Genomic DNA, 27,742 nt, shown 5'->3' on the forward strand with positions numbered 1-27,742 from the left:
GAAACTATTTGGTATTTACACATGTGGGACTTATTTATTTCACTTAGGAGTATATCTTCAATATGTATCCATTTTCCTATGAATGAATCTATTCTCTCGCTCTTTATGGCTGAGTAATATTCCATTTTATAGAAAAACCACATCTTCTTTATCCAGTTTCCAACGGATGGGCAAGTAGGTTGTTTCCAAGAGTTAGCTATTACAAACTGTGCCGCTATAAACATGGGTGCACATACTTCTCTGTGATATGATTCTTTTAGTTCTCTTGGAAAGATACCCAACAGAGGGATGGCTGGGTCAAAAGAAAAGCAGCACTGATTTTAATACACACACAGAAAATGGTCCACCTGTTTGGTCAATTTGACACATTCACCTAAACATTATAATGACAGTAGTTAAATGAGGTGTAGAGGTAACAATAAGTAAGGGATTTTTCATACCTAATATTAAAACTACAACGTGAGTATCAGAACAATTCATGCAGTATTTATATAGATGCATATATTTGATAATTTAATAATATATTTATTGCTTTGACATAGGTACATCATAAAATTATAGTGGAAATCAAGATAATGTGAAAAAAATCATAGAAACAATTAACATTGATAAGCAAGCAGCAGGGGTGAACAAATGTGGTACAATTAAGAAATGGCAAACTAAAATTCTTAAGATTATTGACTGTCTTATATTATATAAAATGAAGGGGTAGTACATGTGTTTTTGGTTCATTATATTTTATGATCTTTATAAAAATATAGTTTTCCACACATATGAATATTTGACAATTAATTAAAGTAATACAGGCAGATAGTTATTACTTTTGAAGTTAATATGAGTTAGTTGTACGTTACATACAATTAATCATCAAAATCAAATTTCATGCATATATAGATAGAGGCCAAGACGGTGGAATAGAAATTCCACATGCACAACTTTGTGGTAGGGAAGAACCAGGGCAACAAAGAAAATGCTGTATTTTTAGGCGCGATTAAAGGAGATAATTCTGGAAATCATCGAGGAAGTGACAGGAGCCCGAACTAGCACCAAGAATCAGAGAGTTGGAAAGGCAATCTAGAAAAAAGAACAAAGCAAATTAGAACTTCTAACCCAGAATGTTGGCTGAGGGAGAGGTGATGGATCAAACACTTCTTGGAAAAGGTAAGCAGGAAAATGTTTTGACTCCAACCATAGCAGTACAGTGGTTGTCTTCACTGCAGAAAATTCCTTGCAGGATTTAAATGCAGGTTGGGGAGCTAGTTTGTTTAGTACTGATTGAATCAAAGAAGGAACTCTAAGGACACTGGCCAACAACCCACAAGTAAAGCTGTTACAATTGCTACTGCTAGACACCATCTTTCATTAGGTGCCGGCCAGTTCCATTTAATTGCCAGAAACCTTGGGCCATTGCATGATAAACTTGATGGAAAACAGCTCCCTCAATATCCTACAGCTTCAGGATCAGCAATCACCACAAACACAAGCCTGAGTCACACCCACACTTGCCCTGCAGAAAATAAGGAAGGAATCAATTTGGGACTATCACTTAGATTACAAAGTCTCAGTTTCACCTTTCCTTTAAGAAAGATCACAATCTTGCAGCTTCAGGAATGTGACTACAAAAATTCGAAGCCTAGCCCCACCAGAACTTGCATTTTATGACCTAGAAACTTTTGCATCCATGGAGTTTCAGGATTGCAGACACTCAAGTCACAAACACTGATACACTTATGCTTAACCTGTGGGACATAGGTCTTATACCCATTAAACTATGAAGACAATACCATAAATTCAATTGGGACAAAGGTCCTAGGAGAAGCTCAGAAAGGTCTCCACCAGAGCTTACAGATTTGGGACCAAAGCTGATGGTGCTCAAATCCCTGGTATCAGATGTGCTTGTCATTTGGGACTTGAGAAAATATTATCTGAATTCAACATCTCCATGATAGCAGCTAACAGTGCTAGCCATCACCATCCAGCATCATTCCACAATAAGGGAACATCCTTTCATATTCCACAATCTCAACTCTAGTTACCAGTGCCACAGACCTCAAAGTCTATATTACATATTTTCATAATGCAAGATTGAGGAAGTTCCCATCCTGTGGATTCAAAACCGACTGTTGATTCCAGAAGCCCAGGAATGCCTCACAGTCATTTTGAGAGTCCTAAAGAAGGTAGTCTTTCCTTCTTTTGGTTTGGGACCATGGTGACTTAGGCCAAAATTCTTGGAATTGTCTGTGTTGCAAGGAAAGAACTTTTCACATTCTATTCTATGGATTCTTCTACAAGCCTCTTATCCATCAGTGCTCAAATATGTAGAGCTTGAAACCATGCACCTTTGAAAGCCCACAAATACTGCAAAGTTGCACAGCTGCCTTCATGAACTTCTGCAGTTTGGCCTTTCAGGTACTCACTACACTGCTGACATCAATTAAAGATGATTGAAATTGGGTGGGGATTTAAATCAGTGGTGCCACTGCCTGCTTTGTAAGTGCAAGGTCCAGAGTTTGATCCCTGGTACTAGAAAAAAAAAAAAAAAGAATGAAACATACAGAAATTACACTGTTTGAGCTCCTCTATGACGAGAGCCAAGTCACCTACTCAACTGACATGCTATATTCCATCTAAATGTATAAATCTTTCCCTAAAACAGCTGCTCCATAAAGTTGGAAGATGTGACTATTACACTACTTATGCAGACATGACAAGAAACATGAAAGTAAATTGACACCTTTAGAGAAAAATAATTGTACAGAAACCGATCCCAATTTGAGGGAAATCTATGACATACCTGAAAAATAATTGTAATTAATGATTCTAAATAAACACAGTGAGATGATAGAGAATATAGATAAACAATGCAACGAAATATCAATTTAGGTTATAGGCTGGGCATGGTGGTGCACACCTGTAATCCCAGCACTCAGGAGGCTGAGGCAGGGGGATCACTGTGAGTTCGAGACCAGCCTGGGCTACATAGTGAGTTCTACATCAGTCTTAACTATAGAGTGAGACCCTGTCTCAAAACACCAAACAAACAAACAAAAAGCAAAAAACAAAAAACAATTTAGGTTATAAATGAAAAATGTACTAAAGAGACAGAAAAAATTGAAATGATCCAATAAAAATTCCCAGAGCTATTACCTTCAATTGGTGTAATAAAAATACGATTGAGAACTTCTACAACAGATTAGAACAAGCAGAAGAAAGAATTTCTATACTTGAGGTCTTTTGAATTAACATGGTCAGAGAAATAAATTTTTAAAACAAGAAAATCGACAAGACTTATGGGACATATTTTTAAGGCAAACATCTGGATTATGGGAATTACAGATGGTAATAAAAATGAGAAAGACATTAAAAACATATTTTATGTATTAGTAGCTGAAAACTGACCAAATCTTCAAAGAGATATAGATATCCAAATAAAAGAAGCCAATGGAATCCAACAAAATATATTGTCCTCAAGTCATACCATAGTCAAAATGTCAAAAACAGAAGAAATTTAATCCTAAAAAATAGTAAAAGTGGGCCAGGAAGTTAATTTGGTGGTGCTGCCACCTGCCTCACAAGTGCAACGTCCCCAATACCAAAAAAAAAAAAAAAAAAAAGTAAAAGTATTCAATCATAATAATGGAATGTCCATTAGACTTACAACATACTGCATATTTCTCAGCATAAACCTTACCCACCAGAGAAGAATGGGTTAAAATAACAAAGCTCTGAAGAAAAATTATTGGCAGGTAAAAATACAATACCTAACAGAATTATCCTTCAAATATGAAAGAGAAATAGTTTTCTGACAAGGCATAAATTGAGGGAATTCATTGCCACTAGACCAGTCTTACATGAAGTATTTATAGGAATCCTACACTAGAAACAGAAGAGTAATTACCATCATGAAAATAAGTGAATATGGAAAACTCACTATAAGAATAAATACACAGAAGAGAGGAGAATTATACCTTAGCATTATGAAAAACAATCAAATCTCAAAAATAAATGAGAGGTGGAAAGAAATGAAAAGTATACACAATAAGAAAATTACAGTTTAAAAACTGACAAAATTTTCATAACTATCCATAAGTCTTAAATATATTAAATTTATCAATTAAAAGACATATTGAAAATAAATCAAGATCCAGCTATATGTTGCTTACAAGAGATTTACTTCATTAGCAAAGATATTCACACTCTAAGAGAGACAGAAAAATGATTTATCATGAAAATGGAAATGAAAATTGAGTGGGAGTAGCTGTATTCCTATCAGACAAAGGAGACTTTAAAATTTAAAAAACTATAAAGTTATGATATATTGATAAAAAGATCAATTAAGCAAGAAGATCTCATGATTATAGATACAAATGTACTCAACATGGGAATATTCAAATAAATACTGCAAAAGATCCAAAGGGACATCAATGCAACACTTTCTCCAAAGGCCCCATCATCCGGACAGAAAGTCAACAAATAAACTTATGAATTGAACTATTCTATGGAGCAAATAGATCTAACAGATATTAACTGAACTCCTCATCCTAAAGCAGCAGAATACAGTCATCTCACCTGTACATGAATGGGGCATTTTCCAAGATAGATATTAAATAAACTAAAAAACAAAGACAATATATTTTTTAAAAATTTTAAATCATATCAGCCTTTCCTTAGAACACAAAAGAATAAAACTACCCATCAACAAATAGAACAATAGAAAGTATACAGATACATGGAAATTGAATAGCATGTTACTAAATAACATGTAAAATTGAAGAAATTAAAGGGACAATAAAAAAGATTTCTAGAAATAAACTAAAATAGCAACACATCATATCTAAATCTTTGGAAAACAGCCAAAATATTTCTGAGAGACAAGTTTAAAGCAATAAATACACAAATAAAGAGAAAGATCTCAAATAAATGGGCTAACAATGCACCTCAATGATTTAGAAAAGCAAGAACACATACAAAAATTCATTTAAAAAATAATAAAGATCAGTGTAGAAAAAATAAAAAAGAAAAATACAGAAAAGCAAAGATATAGTTGGGATTTTAGAGAGATAAATAAAACTGACAAGCCTTTAGCTAGAGTAACTATGAGAAAACAAAGAGAATACATAAATAAATAAAATCAGAGGTGCAAAAGGAGACATTGAAACAAGCGCCATAACAATATACGGAATTCTATGAAACAACTATAAACAATTTTCTAAAAGCTGGAAAACCAATGAATAAATTTCTGAATACATAAAAGCTACCAAAGCTGAAAGAAGAAAGATAAAACCTAAACAGCGTACTAATGACTAAAGAGATTGAAGCAATAATTTAATATCTTCTATCTTGAGAAATTCCAAGACCTGAAGTCTTCATGGCTGAATATTACAAAATATTTAGAGAAGTACTAATTCCAATTCCTCTTTAATTATTTCACAAAACAAAACTGAAATAGAAAAGACTTCCAATCTCTTTTTAGAAGAACACAATTAGCCGGATACAAATCAAAGATAAATCAATAAAAATAGCAGCAGCAAATTTAACTGTAGACCTGTATCCCTGATAACCATATATACAGAAATTCTCAATAAAACATTAGCAAATCAAATTCAACAGATCATTACATAAAAAGACTTTACACTATGATCAAGTAGGCTAAATCCTAATGATACAGGAATGATTCAATACATGCAACTTAATAAGCATATCAACAGAATCAAGGACAAAGTCATATGATCATTTCAATAGATTCAGGAAAATCATTTGAGAAGTTTCAATATCTCTTCAAGATGAAAAACTCTCAAGAAATTAGGTATGCAAACAGTATAACTGAAAATACAAAGGGCTATACATGAGAAATCTAGGCAAAACCACCTAAAAAAAGGAAAGCTAAAAGTATTGCCTCCAAAATCAAGAAAAAGACAAAGACATGCATTTTAACCACTCTTATTTAATATAGTACTGAAAGTTTAGCAAGAGCTAAATGAAATGAGTTAGACATAGAAAGACAAGTGTTCCATTGGTTCACTCATTTATGAGAAGCAGTCAGTCTTTTAGAATTAAATGTAATAGTGTTCACTAGAGATTGAAAAGGGCAGAGGGAGGTAGGACAGAAAGAAGTTTAATAAGGAACAAAGAAAACACAGGTGGAGAAGAGGAAGTAGCTTCTTCTAAAGTAAAATAGGGTGTTACTACTGATTGAAAAAAAATCTATGATATATTAAAATGACTAGAAAAAAGAATATGAAATTTCCAACACAGAAACATAATTAATGTTTGAAGATATGAAAATGCTTATTACTATGATTTTATTATCACACATTGCACATATGCATGGAATTAGCACAATGTATCTTATAAAATGTACAAATAATGTATATTTCAACAAAAATAGTCTGAAATTCATACATGACTTAAATAATATTATTTTACATCAATAAATTATCTTGTGTAATTATGAAAGGCATTACAAATACTATTTGACTGCATGCTGTATTTTATTTATAATTTTTCTCAGAGTAATTTTTGACTGAACTTGCTGTGTGTTTTATTATGGAACATTACTCACAAACAAATATCATCATAAGGAAAATGTGTGAAATTTAATTGAGATTAATTATACATAAACACTAAGAAATTAATAAGTCCCACTGTGGGGCTGGAGATTTAGCTCAGTGATTCTGCTGCCTGCCTCGCAAGGGCAAGGACCCAAGTTTGATCCCAGGTACCAAAAAACAAAACAAAACAAAAAACAATAAGTCCCGCTGTAGATGTTAATACCTCATCTTATTTATAATTTTCATGTGCTTTTACCATTATTCCACATACTTTGCCTGTGTCTGTGTTCATCTTTATGGCTAGATTTTTTAAGACCCTCAAAAAAGTAATTTCCTTATTGCTATTTTAATTTTGAGCATGAAAAATATAATTAATTCTCACCCAAATGTAAGGAAATATAGAAACTAGGTATCAAGGATGTTAAGGAAATTGTCCAGAATAGTTCGTTTGTTTTTTGGTACTGGGGATGGAATTTGGGACCTTGCGCTTGCAAGGTAGGTGGCAGAACCACTGAGTTAAATCCCCAGTTTTATCCAGAATCGTAGAATACCATAGATTGAAAAATTCACTTCTCAAAATTATGGAGGCTGTGAAGTCAAGTATAAAATTGTGGGCAGAGCCATTTCCTGATTTGCAGAGATCTCTTTTTGCTGAGTCCTCAAATAGAGGAAAGAAGAGAGCGATCAAGCCAGCTGTTACCTAATTCCATTTGTGAGGGCCAAATCCTCATGACCTAATCACCTGCGTGGTGGCGCCTCCTAACACCATCACTTTCGGAATTAGCATTCCAACATGTGAACTGGGGGCAAACATTCAGTTCATAACAATGAGACAGGTAATAAGTGGTAGGTCATGCACTGAAATTTACATCTCAATAACATACTCTATTCTGTTACTGAAAAAACTTAACTGTAAATGAAATGCTATATACACTTTAACATAGATTTCTAAATAACTCAAAATATTTGTATTTTTACATGGCCAGAATTTTCATTTGTTACATCTAGCCATAATGATTTTGCATTTGCCAATTTAATGAAATATTTTCATTAGTTCCTTATTCAGATTATTATTTAACAGACAAATGTCCAGCTATATTGGTCTCACACATTCCCGGCCTTGTATACATGCTAATTGCTAAAATTCACAAATATGGTTCATTATTTTCTCTAGACTTAGAACACATAAATTATGCTTTGTCTACAAATCTGCAGTTTGAGTAGTTTCTGCATAATTTTGTCAAATTTTTTTTTGTTCTAGACTCTGGAAGGCCAGGATTTCTTTATATCCTCTTGTTATCAAAAGTGCTTAATGCTATATTAGATGACTTCCATTTATAAGTTATTTTTTCTAAAATGCATTCTGTTTTATCATTAAATACTCTTCTCAAACTCAGGAAACATTTTGCTTTGTATTCACTTTATTTTGAAATGGAGATGCAAATTTAATATAAAGGTGTAATTACTAGAATTTAAGTAATGTTCAATGAAATATCAAAAATAACAAGGAGCAATAAGCTGTAAGTTTGTCACTTCATAAGGGCACTATAACTTTAGCAGGCCTTCAAAGAGAAAAATTATAAAGAAATAAAATCATTGTACATCTGTAAGAAAAGGTACATAGGCGAATTCATGTTTAAATCGATTCCACTATAGTGATACTACCTATATTTAGCTTTATTTCTTCAAAGATGTTTTCCTAACATTTGTTATACATAAATCTACTATATAATCTCTATGTAATATAAAATATCAACTTTCTCATTTACCTTGAGTAGACATGATCTACATAAATAAATTGTGAATATATGTAATCAATAACAGCATGGACTGTTAGATTTTAAAATATAGTGAGAATTTGAATAAATGGAAACATAACTGATGAATTTCTAGTCCAGGGGGTTTTGGATGGGTGGGGACATCTGGTGGAGGTGTGTTTAAGACATCAGTGTATTAGCTCCCAGGAACAAGCCCTTAGTCAGTTACATTAAAATTGAACTTGATATGGTATTAACATACTTGTCTGTTCCTCTTCTTGTTTCCTTATTTAGTTAAAATAAGTTACATTTAAATTAAACAAGCTTGTCGTGTAAAAGTACAAGATCCCAATAATGAATGCAACTGTACCGTATACCTAAAATGTACCAATAAACTCAATAAAAAGGTAAACAAATAGATAAATTAAAGAAGCTTTTTATTAAATGTGCTTCAGAGGAATAAAGTTTTGTTACTCTGTATTTTTAAAACATTCTTAGGCCCATTTTACTCAAAGCTGAGGAATCAGCATCTCCTGGAGAGATGGAGAAGGGTTTACATACCTCAGCAGGAGCACAGACTGGGTAGAGCACAGGAATGGAAAAGAAACCACAGGCATAGTGGGAAATGTTACTTGGGAAAACCCTGTTGATCTGTTAAAGGTGGGGGCTCACTTAGTTCTTTCACTTTATAGGACTTTTCTCCAAAACAAAATATGCTTTGACTTTTTGCAGTGTATATTTGTTTGTGAAATACATAATATTGCTATGCCTGAATGAAAGTCCTTGTATTTTCTCCAGAGTCTGAGAATAGGCAGTCACATGTCACCCTTCACTGTAGAGGCACTGCTCACCTGGTCACAGACTAAAAGCAAAGCAGCAATAGCGAGAGGAGGCTATTTGTGAAAATAACCTTTAGACTATGGAAGCTACTGTACCATTTAACTATATCTATCAATTTATGTACTGAAGACTACAGACAATCAAAATGCATCAACAATATTTTGCAAATACCTGATTAAAAAGGCCCTAAAGCCGGGCGTGGTAGTGCATGCCTGTAACCCCAGCACTCGGGAGGCTGAGGCAGGAGGATCCTTATGAGTTCGAGACCAGCCCGGGCTACATAGTGAGTTTAAGGTCAGTCTCAACTACATAGTGAGACCCTGTCTCAAAATAGATAAATGAATAAATAAATAAATAAATAAATATTAAAAGGCCCTAATGACCAAAATTAAGAGAGTTTGAGGAAAGTAGAGAGTTCATTGACTAATAATAGTTTGGAAAAATAAACAATGATAAAGAATCTTACATCAATCAATACAAATAAATTAGTAAAAGCATTCTGATTTTAATGTTTGAACTTATTAGTTATTGTTTGCTTACTTTTTATTCTTCCCTTTTGGATTAAATTCTCTAATATTTGTGCATTTTTTTCAATAATTAAATTATCCCATTCTTATTGAGTTGTAGGAGTTCTTTTAAATTCTAGGTACCAGATTTTGTTTACATATTTTCTTTTTGCTTTATGAATATATCTTTTTTTAAAAATTTTGGTTCCGGGGATCAAATTTAGGTCCTAGTACTTGTGAGGCAGGCAGCAGAACAAATTAGCTAAATCCCCAGCCCTGCTGTATGAGTATTTCTTTCCATTCTCTGGTTCGGTCATTTCCTTTGAATTTTTAATTGGCAAATAAACAGATTGCGGGGTGTGTGCATGTGTGCACACACGTGCGTGTGTGTACAATGTGATGTATTGACATATCTATACATTATGCTGTTATTAGAAATGGCTTAATCAGTCTAAGTACTTTCTGCATTATCTTAGACATTTACCATTGTTGTGGTGGGAAAACTTAAAATATCACAGCTACTTTCAATGTGCACAACACTGTTTTTAAATATAGTTACCACACATCCTTTGACTTGTAGCTCTTCACACCACACTCCACCCTCAGACCCCTTTACTCTCCACTTCCATAAATTTAACGTTTCTTAGATTCCACATATCAGTGAGATTATGCAGTCATTACTTCTTTGTATCTAGCTTACTCCACTTAATATAACGTCCTCTAGGGATGTAGCAAATGACAGGATCTCCTTTTTTAGAATTAAATAGTACTGCTTTTAGTATATACACCACATTCATTCACTCTATGAATTCATTAACTAATGAACACTTAGCTTGATTCCATGTTTCACTACTGTGAATAATCCTTCAATGAACTCAGGAATGCAGATGTTTTTGACATACCAATTCCATCTCCTTTATATGTACACGCAGGAGTGGAATTCTTAGGTCAAATCATTGTTCTATTTTTAATGTTTCCATAAGAGTGTTATTAGTTTACATGCCCACCAACAATGTACGAGGTTCTCTTTTGTGATGGCTCTCCACCAAAAATCAAAGTGTAATATTCCATTTTACAGAAAAACCGCATCTTCTTTATCCAGTTTCCAACTGATGGGCAAATGGGCTGTTTCCAAGTTTCAGCTATTACAGACTGTGCTGCTATAAACATCACTGTGATATAATTCTTTTAGTTCTTTACCAACAGAGGGATGGCTGGGTCAAATGGAACCTCTAGACCCAGCTCTTTGAGGTATCTCCATATTGATTTCCATAGCGGTTGCACCAGTCTGCACTCCCACCAACAATGGAGAAGGGTTCCTTTCTCCCCACAACCCCACCAACATTTGTTATTGTTTGATTTCTTGATAGCAGCCATTCTTTGTGGGGTGAGGTGAAATCTCAGTGTTGTTTTCATCTGCATCTCTCGAATGACCAGTGATGTGGAATATTTTTTCATATATTTACTTGCTGCTTTTATTCTTTGTTTGAGAAGTGTCTGTTCATTTCAGATGCCCATTTTTGAATTCCGTCTTTATATTTGGGGCAGCTGATTATTTTGAGTTCTTTATATATTCTAGATAATAGTCCTTTGTCTGAGGAACAGCTGGTAAAAATTTTTTCCCACATTGTAGGTTGTCTCTTAGTTCTGCTGATAGTTTCTTTTGCAGTACAGAAGCTTTTTAATAAGATGAGATCCCAGTTGTTGATTCTTTCTGCTAGTTCCCGTGCTACTGAGGATTTGTTCATAAAGTCTTTTCCTATGCCAATGTCTACCAGAGTTCTGCCTAACTTATCTTCCAGTAAGTTTAGTGTTTCTATTTTAATATTTAGATCTTTAATCCATTTGGATTTTAATTTAGTGCATGGTGAAAGATAAGGGTCCAATTTTAATCTTTGGCAGGTTGAAATCCTGTTTTTCCAACACCATTTACTGAAGAGGCTATCTTTCCTCCACTGAGGATGGTTAGCTCCTTTGTCAAAAATGAGGTAGCTGAGTACATCTGGAATTGTTTTTGTGTCTTCCAATCTGTTCCACTGATCCTCATGTGTGTTACTTTGCCAGTACCATGCTGTTTTTATCACAGTGGCTTTGTAGTATAGTTTCAAATTGGGAATAGTTATACCCACTGTCATGTGTCTGTTGCCTAGGATGGTTTTTGCTATTCTAGGTCTCTTATGGTTCTAAATGAATTTTTGGATTATTTTTTCTAGTTCTGTGAAATATAGTGTTGGAATTTCAATTGGCATTGCATAGAATATGTATAGCAGTTTTGGTAGTATGGCCATTTTCACTATATTACTCAGCCATAAAGAATGAGAAATTAGTTTCATTCTTAGGAAAATGGATACATATTTAGGATATACTCCTAAGTGAAATAAATAAGTAATACATGTGTAAATATCGAATAGTTTCTCTGGTGCGAATAAACTGTAATAGTACATAAGATCCTAATGAGATGACTGACATTGTGAAATGGGAAGCAAAAATCTAAAGGTGTAGGATAGGTGGGATGGGTAGGGAAAAGGTAATAAGGGAAAATAAAAATTATGAGAAAATGAAAAGATGGAAATAAAGTGTTTGTAAATGGGGAGGGGAAGAGGGGTGAAGGGAGGGCAGGGGAAAAAATGAGAACCAAGACCTGTCATGTAGAGGTACAAGATCCTAACAATGAATGTAACTGTACTGTATTCCTAAAATGTACCAGTAAATTCAATTAAAAAGAAAAAAAAATCCATGTGTATATGTAAAAGGGTTGGCTTCATTGAGCCCTAGTGGGAGGTGATGGGGTCTTACTTGGTTGTCCTTCAGTCACTGAATGGTTTGGAACCCTGGTAACCTTCTCTTCCTGTTTTCATCCTTTCTGTTGTTTTCTAATTCAGGATATAAGTGGCCTTGCTCTGTCACACACTCCGCACTGTTGCCATCAGGCACACCCACCAGCCGCCTAAAGCCAAAGGGCTGCTTGACCTGGCTACAGGCCCCTAACACTACAAGCTAAATTTTCTAAGGTAGTTTTCTCTGGTACTTTGCTATAGTAATAAAAAGCTGACTAATACAAATTTTCTCTATATTCTGGCCAATATTTATTACATTTTTATCTTTTTGATAATAGTCATTCTAATGGGTGTGAGGTTTTGTCTCATGATTGTAATTTGCATTTCACTGTTATTTAGGGTGTTGAGCATTTTCTCATACATGTTAGCCATGTGAACGTCTTCTTTTACAACTGCCTATTCAAATGCTCTTTCATTTTTAATTGACTGTCTATTAAGTTGCTTTGTTGTCTTATATACTGCATATTACATATTAACCCTTTTATTAAATGTTGATTTGCAAATATTTTATTCTATTGTAGGTTGTATTCACCCCTTTTTTACTTTCCTCTGTTGAATGTAGGGAGCTTGCTTTCTTGAACTTGTATTTTAATATTTTATTTTGATGAAGTCTAATTTACTACTATATATTTTATTCTAGACTTAATGTCTTATGTGAACTGATGGGAAAAAATGTCTACCAGGTCCTCAACATCTTGTTAATGTCTTCTTCTAAGAAATTTAGTTATTGGTTTATAAGTCAATTGTGGAGCTCAAATGGGAAAAATGAGGCCTGATTGGCTTCCTTGCTCAGCACTGAGAAGAAAGAAGGCAGGCAAGTTTGCTAACATGCAGCAGGGAAAAGTAAAAATACCTCAAGTTCACTTGTTCACCCCAAGAAGTACCATGGAAGATGGGAGACAGATGAATCCTGTGAACCTCCGGTTGCTTGTGCCTGTGCTTGAGTGAATAAAGCCAAGTTGCACCAGTCATTTGGAACTCTCTGAGCTCCCTAGCCCTCCAGATTCTAACCTGTCTCTGTCTTTATTTTTTGTCTTTGTCATCCCTTGGTTAGGATTGAGGTCGTAGGCTGATTCCTATGGTCAATGATCCCTATTTAATCAGCATTTAAATGTCACAGGAGATTGAGGTCAATTTTAACTCATTTTTTGGAAATGTATAGGTAGTATGTGTACCACAATTTGTTGAAGGTCCTTTTCTTTTCCTGCCTAGCTGGTGTACTTAGCACATCAAATGACTATATGAATGTGGATGCATATATTTCTCTATTTTGTTACATCAATATTTTGTGAATATTTAGTGCTATACTTTCTTAATATCTTAGTGCATTTTTGCATTAATTCTTGAAGTTACAGAATGTAAAACTTCTCTTTTTCATGATAATTTTGGTTATTTTAGGTCTTTAATTTCCAACATAAAGTTTAGGAACAACTTGTCAATTTCCACAAAACTTTTGGCATTTTGATTTGGAATAGGGCAATACTGACAAATGAGCCTTTCAATCCATGACTCTTGTATCATGGGATTTTGTTAAATTTATTTACTAGTTTTAACACTTCTTTTATAGTTTCCTCAGATTTTTCTATGCAAATAAGCACGTCATCAACAATTATTGTTATATTGTTATAACAATAAATTATAACAATATTCTTATAGCCATAATGGCTGTTTTTTTACAAGCTCACTAAATGTTTAAAATATAGATAGATTTGATTAGCTAATGAATATCTGCTAAGTAATTTTGCATCTATATTTATGAGAGATATTGGTGTGTATTTTTGTTTGCCTTTGCCATGTCATATTTCTACTAGAATAAGGTTATTCTCATAAAATTAGTTTGAAAATCTTCCTTTCTCTACTAGTTATTTGACAAGTATGTAAGTTAGTGGTATTTTCTTTTGAAATGTTTGATAGAGTTTATCATTGACATCATCTAGGCATGAAGTTTATTTTATTGGAAAGAGTTTCATAGCAAGTTCCACTTCTTTAAGAGATATAGGAATATTTTCATTTTTTATTTGTGTCAGCTTAGCACACCGTGTTTTATGGACTTTTTCATTTAATCAAAATTGTTGCATTTATTGATGAAAAATTAGTTATAAAATTATTTCATTTTGCCTTTATTTTCCATAGTGTTTGCCATAATGTTCCAATATTAATTCCTAAAAATGTTAATTTGTGATTTGTCTACGAGTTTAAAAATTTTGTTACTCTTTAATGGAACCACTTTTATCAATGTTCGCTATTATGTGTCTACCTTCTACTTCAATAATTTCTATTTTTATCTGTGTTATATTATTGTTCTATATATTTACAGCTTGATTTTCATTGGAAACATTTTAAATGTATTTTATGTATCAGAAAAAAATACACATCAAAATGGCACTGCTATTTCTGGTACCAGGGATTGAACTCAGGTCCTTGCGCTTGCAAGGCAGGCCACCGAACTGCTGAGCTAAATCCCCAGCAAGCACTGCTATTTCTGTATTTTAAAAATCTTTGAAATTGTATTTTAACATCATATAACTAAAAGTATTTTCTAGTTTACCTTTAGTTTCTTTATTGCCATATAAATTATATAAAATATGTTGTTTATTAAATTTTCTTACTAAATACCTTAGTTTTAAAATATATTTTCTAAGTTTCTGAGTTAAATTTGTAAATAATTTTGCAGTTTTTATGTACTGCATTCTTGAGAAGTATTTGACTCAGAATTTAAATAATGGCATATTCTTGTAAACAATGGATATAATACTACTATAATTATGTGTACTTTAATTACGTATACTACTGGATTATATCTATTTCTTAGACCTTCTAAAAACCTTAAAAGAATCTGTCAGATATATGTACAAAACTAATTGTTTGGAATAATAAAATCATAAATTCAGTATATTAACCACTGGACAGGAAGAGAAGCAGCGATAACTACTTATAGGCACAATATTTTAAGCTTCATTTTTCATGGTATTTTATAGACTCTGTCCATTAAAGCCACTGGCTTGCCCTAGTTACAGTCTGTTCTCTGATTTATTTTTTCCTCTATCTTTTTTTGTCTTCTAAGCTCTTATATCATTTAAATACTCAGTGATTAGTGCCATCATCAACTCTTTTTCTTCCAACATGTTGATCTAATTTGGCCTGTGCAGTTCACAGCTGCATGGTTATTGATATAATTTGGAAAAACAAGGTTAGATTTATTTTAGTCTTGAGCAACTGGTAGACACTTTGGAATTTTATGTGTTTCCTTTAAATGTTAACTCCCAAAATCTTATTTTTTTAATGAATATTCACATTTTTTCTCCCAACAGTATGCTTAGCATTCTAAAACTGACCTGATATTTTTCCTGAAAAACCTTATTTTTAGGGTTAAAAAATTAGCATACAAATCCTGATTATATTATGCACATTACTTAGTAACAATATATTTTTGTCAGTTATATGCATTATTCCTATATTAATTTTTATGGTATTAATAGCAACATTTGACAAATGTAGATTTAAAACTTACAAATACATTATTTCATCATTTCAGAACTCAGAGAGGAACTCAAAGGGTAAGCAATAGTAGATAATGTTTATGCTTTATGGGAAAAACGTCTAATTCATCCATGCATGATAACATATGCCTGTAATTGAGATGAGGCAGGAGTGTTACCCCAAGTCTGAGGCAAACATGGGCTACATTGTAAGTTCAAGGCCAAATGAACCTGCACAGTGAGACCATGTCTCAGCAAACAACAAGAGTAGAAAGTCTAATTCAAAAGAAGAAATGAAAATAAGGATTAACTCTTCTGATTCTTTTCATCTTAGAAATATTCATGTTTGTTAATATTAAAATAAAATGATTCTTCTATATTGATTGCTTTTTTTCAGCTTTAATTGAGTTTATTGGTACATTTTAGGGATACAGTACAGTTACATTCATTGTTGGGATCTTGTACCTCTACATGACAGGTCTTGGTTCTCATTTTTTCCCCTTACCTCTGCCCTCCCTTCACCCCCTCCTCCACTCCCCATCTACAAACACTTTATTTCCACCTTTTCATTATCTCACATTTTTTCTTTTCCCTTATTATCCTTCCCCTACCCATCCCACCTTCCCTACACCTTTAGCTCCTTTCTTCCCATTTCTAAATGTCAGTAATCTTATTAGGATCTTCTGTATTATTGCATATTATTCACACCAGAGAAATGATTCAGTATTTACACATGTGTGCCTTATTTATTTCACTTAGGAGTACATCTTCAATATGTATCCATTTTCCTATGAATGAATCTATTTTCTCTTTCTTTATGGCTGAGTAATATTCCATTTTATACAAAAACCACATCTTCTTTATCCAGTTTCCAACTGATGGGCAAATAGGCTGTTTCCAAGTTTTAGCTATTACAAACTGTGCTGCTATAAACATGGGTGCGCATACTTCACTGTTATATGATTCTTTTAGTTCTTTTGGAAAGATACCCAGCAGATGGATGGCTGAGTCAAATGGAACCTCCAGTCCCAGCTCTTTGAGGTATCTCCATAATGATTTCCATAGTGGTTGCACCAATCTGCACTCCCACTGACAATGGAGAAGGGTTCCTTTCTCCCCACAACCCCGCCAACATGTGTTATTGTGTGATTTCTTGATTGCAGTCATTCTTTGTGGGGTGAGGTGGAATCTCAGTGTTGTTTTCATCTGCATCTCTCAAATGACCAGTGATGTGGAACATTTTTTCATATATTTACTTGCTGCTTTTATTTCTTTGTCTGATAAATGTTCATTTCATATGCCCATTTTTGAATCAGGTCTTTATATTTTTGGGGGCTGATTGTTTTGAGTTCTTTATATATTCTTGATAATAGTCCTTTGTCTGAAGAACAGCTGGTAAAATTTTTTTCCCACATTGTAGGTTGTCTCTTAGTTCTGCTGATGGTTTCTTTTGCAGTGCAGAAGCTTTTTAATAAGATGAGATCCCATTTGTGGATTCTATCTGCTAGTTCCCATGCTACTAAGGATTTTTTCATAAAGTCTTTTCCTATGTCAATGTCTTCCAGAGTTCTGCCTAACTTACCTTCCGGAAAGCTTAATGCTTCTGTTTTAATATTTAGATCTTTAATCCATTTGGATTTTAATTTAGTGCATGGTGAAAGATAAGGGTCTAGTTTTAATCTTTGGAAGGTTGAAATCCAGTTTTTCCAACACCATTCATTAAAGAGGCTATCTTTCCTCCACTGAGGATGGGCAACTCCTTTGTTAAAGATGAGGTAGCTGAGCACATCTGGATTTGTTTTTGTGTCTTCCAATCTGTTTCACTGATCCTCATGCCTGTTTCTTTGCCAGCACCATGCTGTTTTTACCACAGTGGCTTTTTAGTATAGTTTCAAATTGGGAATTGTTATACCCACTGCCATGTGTCTGTTGCCTAAGATGACTTTTGCTATTCTAGGTCTTTTATGGTTCCAAGTGAATTTATGGATTCTTTTTTCTATTTCTGTGAAATATAGTGTTGGAATTTCAATTGGCATTGCATTGAATCTGTATAGCAGCATTGGCGTTATGGCCATTTCACTATGTTGATTCTTCCTACCCAGGAGCAGGGGATATCTTTCCATTTTTTTTGGTATCCTCTTCAATTTCTTTTTTCAGAGTGCTATAATTTTCAGTGTAGAGATATTTTGCTTCTTTTCTTAGATTGATTCCTAGATACTTCATTTTTTTGGATGCTATTGTAAAAGGAATTTCTCCCTTATTTCTCTCTCAGTGAGTCTGTTATTTGTGTCTAAGAAGGTTATTGATTTTGGGGTGTTCACCTTGTATCCAGATACTCTACTGAATCTGTCAATTAAGTCTAGAAGTCTTTTGGTTGAGTTTTTTGGGTCTTCAATGTAGAGTATCATATCATCAGCAAATAATGACAGTTTAACTTCTTCTTTGGGATATCAAGTTTGAAGGCAGTTAAAAAAGAATAGAAGAATATATCAAATAAACTGGGAATCAAAATCCTGGGATTATTTACTCTAATAAATATTTTAATCTCTCAGGCTTTTACTCTTACTTCAATAAATTAGAAAATATGTCAGCCATATTAGTCACATATAGCATTTTTGCTACCTTGATTTATTAGTAGAAAGTGATATTTAGATATCACAAGTTCACAAGTTTTGCTGTGACAAAAATTGAAAGATCATACAAATGCATAGATTAGAAATAAACCCAAATAAATATTTTATGTAGAATATTTCATGTAGAATTTTAGGTTTTTAAAAAAGTAATTATAAAAAAATAAGGGAAAAGTATGTGTAGAGAGTTGAAATGATGAAAAGAAAGATAAGAGAATATTTAAAACTACCACAGTACAAACACCTTGAATGTGCATAACATATTAGGGAATTAATAGCAGTAAACTGAACAATAAGAAAATTAAATATTTAATCCTTGTAAAACAATATACATTTATAATCACATATAAATATCTGGTAAAAATATTGTGGAAAATTCATCCCTGAAGTCATCAACTGAAGTTCTCCTGCATAGTTGTGTGTTCCACCAGGATGTCTACTTCGTGAGTGCTGGGTACACATCTGCCTTGTTCATCTCTGTCCATTAATGTCTACAATAGTTCTGTGAGAAAAGGATTTCAGATTAATATTTCTTGCTCTTATTGAATTGCCCATCCAGTGGTAGAAAGGAATTTACTCATGCTTTTGCTTCCGGTATCACAAATAAAAGTTAATAAAAAATGAAATAGTAAATACAAAGAAAATGTTTTCTTGCATCCATTTCAACCTTCCAAAAACCTACTCAGCTTGATAAGCCTGCAGTTATTAGTGAAAGAGCCTATGAAATCCTGGAAACTGTCTATGCAGGTGTCACAACTGAGTGAGATAAGTATTGTTCATCTGCCATTTTAGGGAAGAGCTTCACCAGTAGTTTTCTAGTTTCCACACTCTATTTGAGAAAAAATTTTCCAAAAGCAGTTGGAAACAATTCTTAAGTGTGAAAACCCTCAGTTGTCTCCTACCCACTGTTTCCTCTTTTCTCATACTTTTAGTGACAGCTGGCACTGAGGCAGGCTTATTTAAAAAATCCATTTAAGCATGAAGTCATATTCACATTCTGGGTTATTTAATACAAACATTTAGAGATATCAATATCTATTCACTTTTACATAGTTTCTTGAACTGATCTCACAGACATTATTATAGAGATAAGAAAGGCAACACACTGTCTTCCTAAGTCATTAAACAAAAACTGTGAGAAATTACTATGGGCTGGGTTTGTCTTTGAAGAAAATGGCTGATTAAGCATCAGTCAGAGTAGTTACCAATGCCAGGAGCCAATGTGCTCAGCGCATTCTGGGCTGAATATTTAGAGCTGAAGGATTCAAGGTCCATATGGGAGCAGAGGGTTTTTACACTGCTGATTGTGATCCTGGGCACAAGGGAGGTAAAGAGTTGTGCATACTTCTATTTGAAATAAATGAGGTGACATCCCACACACCCCACACACTGGAGCATCAACAGACTGGCTCTGGTTCATCTGACCAGAGGCTCAGGTGAACCTGAGAATATCAGAGAGAAGGCAGCAACTTTTCTCATTTCCCTATGCATTAGAGCATGTGCAAAACAGGTTGAAAATGAAAGTTCAAGTGTATATTTGGAAAGACATGTGATGGTCACGGAATGTTTCAAAACAGAATATACTTTGAAGTAGTGATGTTATAGATGTAACTTGTCTCATGTATTGCAATATTGAATATGCAATATTAAGCCCATATGTTAAGACTGTCTCATTGTGCTTGCGTATGCTGCACCAAAAGATAAAAGGGTGATTTACTTTTTGTATTCCTTTCATTTATATTTATAGAAAGACACTTTATTGTATTATGATATTATGTCACAGACTAACCTTGCTTTCAGATTTTCCTCTTCCCAATCTCTCTCTCTCTCTCTCTCTCTCATTCATACACACACACACACACACACACACACACACACACACGCCCATGCACACACATACACACACTGTAATGCATGATACTTTTGTACACTGGAGTTTAAAAAAAAAGATGAGATACTGATTTCAATTTAATTGTTTTGTACTGCGCACATTTTTATATAAAATTTAAATTTAACCACTACTCATTGAAAGTAAGAATTCAATAGCTTTAGGTTTTTTATAAAAAGTATTTTGTAACCAAAATATATTTAAATCATAGTTTTACAACTCTACTTAGTGTCTTCCAAACATTTTTAAAATAAAGTTTTAACAGCTATGTTCCATGATAAGCTTTATTTTGAACATGCACATCCACAGAAATATTTTTAAAGATTGTCTTTTTTACTTGTTACTCAAATATAATTTGGAAGAACACATATTATGTCTTTTACAACATGGAATCAGAATGTTGGGTAAGTATTCTCAAATTTTAAATAGGTCAGTACACGTTCCACTTAAAGATGCCTAGAAATGCAATTTTCATGCAGATATGCAGTAAAACAGAGCTAAACAGCCATTTCTGTTTAGACTATCTGTAGTTTAAAGGCCTCACTTACTTACTTTGTTTCCTTTTCGGTGTATTTGCTACTAGACTGTTACCTAAATTTGCTCCAATAAGAAACAGAATAGCCTTAAGGAGTTTAGGAAGAAACAATCCCTATCCTGTTCAGTTTAAACCAAGTCTTTGAATATAGCTGAGTATCCTGCAATATACAACATATGAAAACAAAAGAGAAAGAATTTTCATAAAGTTTGCATTTGTCAGAATGGAACTATGTTCATAAGTTCATAAAATACCCAGACTATTATTTTTTTGCTCCCCAAACAAATCTTGAAAAGTATAGAGATTTATTAATTTTACATCATCAATTTGAGGCTTTTATCATTACATATCTTCTCTAAAGTCAAATGGTTCTAAAATCAGAGCTGGAATTCAAGCTCAAGTTCTGACACTTGCAGGATATTTTCTATCAAGCTATAGCTACCTGTGTGTGTTAGCTGCTAACATATCCCTGGGTACCAGGACTATTAGATTACAATTGCTTAAAGTATTTTGCTTCCCAAATTAAGAGAGAAGATAGAGGCTTCTTTTATTAGAGTGTAAATGAAAATGTCTTTTCCAAATCACATACCACTAACAGGAAGCCTGAAGAAATTAATAGTTATGCCAGCTATCAATCTTTTCATGCATAAAATTCAAAATTTGTTACTCTGCCTACAGATGAAGTGTCATTTTATAAAAAGCTAATAATATACACCCAAAAGTTTGCCTGTCAACACCACTGAACCAATAGCAATCATCAAAAGTTAAAAATGAACAGCCTATATTTCCTCTTTAATTCCCACTCTGTACCTGTAGCTCAGCAGGGATGTTTATTTATTTAAATCTATTCTAACTCATTCTAGAAAATAACTGAGGCAACTTATAAATAGAATTTTATTTTTAAGAAAAATCTTACTAGTATATAGTAATGTATATAGTAGTATATAGTAATATATACATATATATATATATATATTAATTTGTTTTGCTTTTTTTGTACAAGGGATTGAACTCAAGTCCTTGGGCTTGCAATGCTGGTGGCAAAAACACTGAGATAAATCTATAGCCCTAATTTGGCTCAGTTTTGTAGCACAAATACAATAACTAAAATTTGATCCAGTTTGCAATAAACATATCTATATTGTGAAAGAGGACATTTATTTTCTTATCTTTGCAAGTGGTGGTATTCAGGAGCTCTGATTCATTCTAGATCCCATATGGGACAAAGTTATAAGCATTTCTTAGCAATACTGAATCCGCAGATATAGCATTGGTATCTTGAACTTAGGAATAGTGGAAGTATTTGCATCAGGGGAAGTAGTATTTGCTTTAAAGGATGGATTTGCCTTCCATAAAGAGACTGTAATATATTCACCAGCATCTCCCTGCTCAGAAAGTCTTTTCAAGATACATACAGACACACACTTTGGGACTGTTTTATAATACCACTCCCCTCAGTGTACAGATGATGTATCTAAGATACAGTTCATTAAAAAGTGGTAAGCCAAAGCACTGTAGTCTAAAAAGCAATCAAATATAGATGGTAGATTATGGAGAAGAAGCAGTGTACTATGCACAATTCCTACCACTTCCCTTAAATATTCCTCTTAGTATCAGTCAATATTAAGCAGTAATTAGTTGATGATAACATCTGATAATAGTACCTAATTAAGGTAGCTGCTAAATTTTGAACCATATGCTTAAAAAAATAATAAATCTGAGAGAATTGAGATATCTTAAAAATGTAGATAGTAAAGAACTTTTTGCCACTTATTCTTTTCTGTTTTTTTTTTTAATTCCTTCAATTGAGTATAGTAGTCTCTGCACTCAAATAAGAAAAAGCTGGAGGTGGAAAGGTGTTATTTAAACCTAGAAAACAAGCAAATGAGTGGGTTCTTATTTTCATTGAACAGCCCTCTTCACTGCATAAAGTTCTGTTGGTATCAATATAGATGGTTAAAAAAAGACATCTCTAGTAGGAAGAATCATAGCACACTGTTTTGCATGTTATTAATCCTTTTGTATCTCTGTGTCAGATACTGAGTCTATGGGAAATATATTGTATATATGATATACGTATCATACATTATATATACATATATATGTACATAAAGAGAGAAAGAGTCAAAAAGTATACATCAACAAAAGAAAAACTTGCATAGATGTAGTAACACTAAATTTATAGAGACATCCTGAGATTAATACAAGTTACCTTTGTACAATTACAAGAGGTGTTCAATATAATGGTCATTACCTTCAACATTTATTAGTACAGCAAACTGCTAAAGTGTGCATACATTTCAGTGGTGGATTCTATGTGTGAAAACACAATAGTCTAGTATGTATTATACATATATATATGTATATATATATATATATATATACATATATATATACACATATATATATATATATTAAATTTTATTAACACTAAATTTATAGAGACATCCTGAGATTAATACAAGTTACCTTTGTACAATTACAAGAGGTGTTCAATATAATGGTCATTACCTTCAACATTTATTAGTACAGCAAACTGCTAAAGTGTGCATACATTTCAGTGGTGGATTCTATGTGTGAAAACACAATAGTCTAGTATGTATTATACATATATATATGTATATATATATATATATATATACATATATATATACACATATATATTTAAATATACTAAATTTTAAATATCATTAAGCTTTGGGCCTTAATCTCCAAATTTCAATTTCACTTCTGAATTGGATAGAAGATATTCAGGCTATTTCCTCATTACCTTGGCATTTTTAACTTGTGCATGGACCATGTGTGAAATGTAACTTGTAAGAGTAAATGCCACCTTGTGCTTCAAAGGATACAATCCCCAAAGTGAAAAACAAGGGTATGATGGGAGAAAATATTTGCAAATCGTATCTTATAAGGGAATTATACCTAGACTAAATAAGTTACACATTCCATAATAAAAGACCCAAATCAAATGTAAAAATAGTTTAAGGATCTGCATAGACTTTTCTCAAAGAAGTACATAACTTGTCAATTAGAACATGAAAAGATGCACAATAATATTAGCTGTAGAAGAAATGTGAATCAAATGCACAGTGCAATGCTGCTTTGTATATATTATGATGGCTATGATTAAAAAGAGTAGGGGATGATACAGTACCGCCCTACATCAATAATACTAGAATCAGTTTTGGTTTGAAATTTACTTTGTCTACAAATAAGATTGCTACCCCTGTTTTTTTCTGGGCTCCTGTGACATGGATAATTGTTTTCTATCTTTTCACTTTCAGTCTATGGGCTTCTTTTTGCACTAGGTGTGTTTCTTGTATACAACATATTGTTGGATTTTGCTTCTTATTCCATTTTGCCAGTCTACTTCTCTTGATTGGTGAGTTGAGGCCATTGACATTGCTGGTTATACCTGATATGTACTGACTTATTATTGACATGTTATTGGCCTTTTCTTGACTCTTTTTAATTTTTCACCTTCTCCTTTTAATTTCTTGCCTTGCCTATTTGATTTGCTCTGTTGGGCCTCATGGTGCTGTTGCCTTCATTGTCTTTTTCTAGGATCTTGTTTAGAATTCCTTGTAGTGCTAGTTTGGTATTCATGTAGTTTCTCAGGTGTTCTTTGTCATGGAAGTGTCTTACTTCCCCATCCATTTTGAAAGAGAGTTTTTTAGGATACATCAGTCTAGGTTGGAGGTTGTTCTCTTTTATTACTTGAAATATCTCATTCCAAGCTCTCCTTGCCCCAAGGGTTTGTGTTGAAAAGTCTGCTTTGATTCTGTTGGGCTTTCCTTCATATGTGATTTGTTTCTTTTCTCTCACTGCTTGTAGTATTTTGTTCTTCTGTTGGGTTTCTGGGATCTTGATTATTATATGTCTAGGTGTAGATTTTTTTTGATTGTAGCTAGTTGGGGTCCTATATGCTTCAGTTATCTGAATGTCAAATTCTTCCCCTCTGTTTGGGAAGTTTTCTGTCCTTAATTCTGCTAACAGCTTTTTTAAGTCATTTGTATTTTCTCCTGCTACTTCATGTATTCCTATCAGTCTTATGTTATTCTTCTTTGCAACATCTAGGAGTTGTTGGATCGACACAGTAGGGACTGTGCTTTATCAGAGCTACATTTAATGATATTACTCAAGAATGTTCTCTTTCCAGATGATGATTAAGATGATAATAAAAAAAAATGGTGCCAGGTACCACAACAGCAACAGAACTTTGCTGTTTTCTGGATATTATTTTTTTCTTTGTTTTGTTTTGTTTTGTTTAATGGAATGTGCTGAATGTCTATAATTTTGTTCAGATGACTGCAGAACCTGGAAAAGCTGTTGCTTCTATTGATGCATAACATACTGCTATTATTAGTCTTTTTATATAAGTATAAATATGTGTATATATATATATATATATATATATATATACACACACACACACATATGTATATAAATTGAATTTTGGGAAACTTTAACAGTGCTGCCAATTTTGGAAAAAGTCATCCCAATTTACTGTGTTGAGTTGGCATTGTACAGAAATGGACAGCCATATTCGTGTAAAAAGGTTAATTTTTAATATTTTTTTCCATGTATACAGGGGTAACACATCGTACTAAATATGTAAGGTCATATCTAAGTAGTTATGATTACAGAAACTAATAAAGTATTCTCTAAATAATGAAAAAAAAAGAATAGGATAAGACTAGAAGAGCAAGAAGCAATTTAAATATGTTCAGGGACCATTTTCATCTCCAGAATTAAGGATTATTTTAATGTTACATCATTGTCTTTTCTCTTTAACTTTCCTTTTCAGTTTTATTTTAGGATTCCCTATTTTTAATGTTCATACAGAGATTTCTTTAACTGAAATACTGAATAGTTTCTCTGGTGTGAAAAACTATAATAGTACACAGGATCCTAACGAGATAAATTAATAATGTGAAATAGGAAGTAAAGGGCTAAAGGTGTAGGGAAAGTGGGAGGTCGGGGAATAAAGGTAATAAGGGAGGAAAAAATATGAGAAAATGAAAAAATGGAAATAAAGTGTTTGTAAATGGGGAGGGGAGGAGGGGGTGAAGGGAGGGCAGGGACAAGGGGAAAAAATGAGAATCAAGACCTATTATGTAAAGGTACAGAATCCCAATGACAAATGTAACTGTATTGTATGCCTAGATTGTACCAATAAACTCAATAAAAAGAAAAAAATAAAACAACAACAACAAAAAAAAGAGTAGGGGATGGAGGAGGGGGTGACGGGAGGGCAAGGGTAAGGGAAAATAGAACCAAGACCTGTCATGTGAAGGTACAAGATCCCAATGATGAGTAACTCTATTGCATACCTAAAATGGTCTACGGCCATGCCACCCTGAACACGCCCTATCTCGTCTGTATACCTAAAATGTACGATTAACTCAATAAAGAAAAAAAAGGAGATAATAATGTTGGAATGGTGTGGAGAATTGAAACTGTCCTTGCAGTTCTAAGAAAGGTTAATGTAGAGTTACACTTTAACTCAGTGATCTCACCTCTATATATACTTTATATTCTGATTTGAAATGATAATACATAACCACACAAAAGCGTGTAGGTCAACATCTGTGGTAATATTATTTATAATAGCTCAAAAGTGAAAACAACCCAGATATCAACTGAACAATTTTAAATTGTAATTTATCTATGTGATGACATATTATTCTTCAATAAAAAGGAATGAAGTACTGATGCGTGTTTCACCATGGATGAACCTGGAAAGTCAAACACAAAATGCCCCTTATTGTATCATCACGTTTAAATGGACTATCCAGTGAGTTGATGGTTTGTGAATTATATCTCAATATCTTGTGTGTGTGTGTGTGTGTGTGTGTGTGTGTGCACGTGCGTGAGTGGTTACATGCTTATGTATGGAAGAGATTCCAATCATCCAAGGAGCTGATTTTCATTAATGGCTGTCCAACCCAATCCACATCAGTGTGTTTCTGAGTCAAACTAGTGTCTCTAAATAGGTTAAGAATCATAACTCAGAAACATCACTCATTTGAGAGGTAGGGTCTTTGGGTTTTTGTTCTTATTTTGGTGGTTACTATTTTTATTGCCTTTATACTTACCTTTGGAAATAGCTTCATCTTTCTCCCCATTTTATTCAGATAGAGACATGAGTAGATCAACCACATAGTTGTAAGTTCCCTTCAACAATTGTGATATTGCATACAGAATGTGGATTTTGATCAGAGTTAAATAATAGATATTTCTGACTCGTGGCAGAGATATCATATTATAATTAATATGAAACTAATATAGAAACCTCAGTCACATTTGACTCAAATGCTAGTATTTGTACAATTCCAAGGGACTAAATCAAAGCTTCTTTAACTGTTCTTCTTTCCAGTTATGTACCTGGGCAATCACTTTTGCAGTGCTAAAAAAATTCTTCTATATGAACCCCCAGAAATTGCTTGGATATTCATAGACATTCATCTATTATTCATCAGTTTTGTGTGAATCAAATCTGTGCCTTATTGCATAAAATTTATGTGCAGTCTGCCAACCTTTTCAACCATTAGTCATAGCTTCAGATTATTTAACATTTATATTAATTTTGAAATAACTGAGAAAATTAAATGTGTCATGTATTCATGTAGAACTGAAACTATCAAGTAATAGCTCATAGTAAGAAATATTTATGATTACAAGAAGATACTCTGCGACTCCCCTAATTAAACTTA

Source organism: Fukomys damarensis, unplaced genomic scaffold (assembly GCF_012274545.1).
Source record: "Fukomys damarensis isolate Sample0158 unplaced genomic scaffold, DMR_v1.0_HiC HiC_scaffold_38, whole genome shotgun sequence".
Taxonomy (NCBI): Eukaryota; Metazoa; Chordata; class Mammalia; order Rodentia; family Bathyergidae; genus Fukomys; species Fukomys damarensis.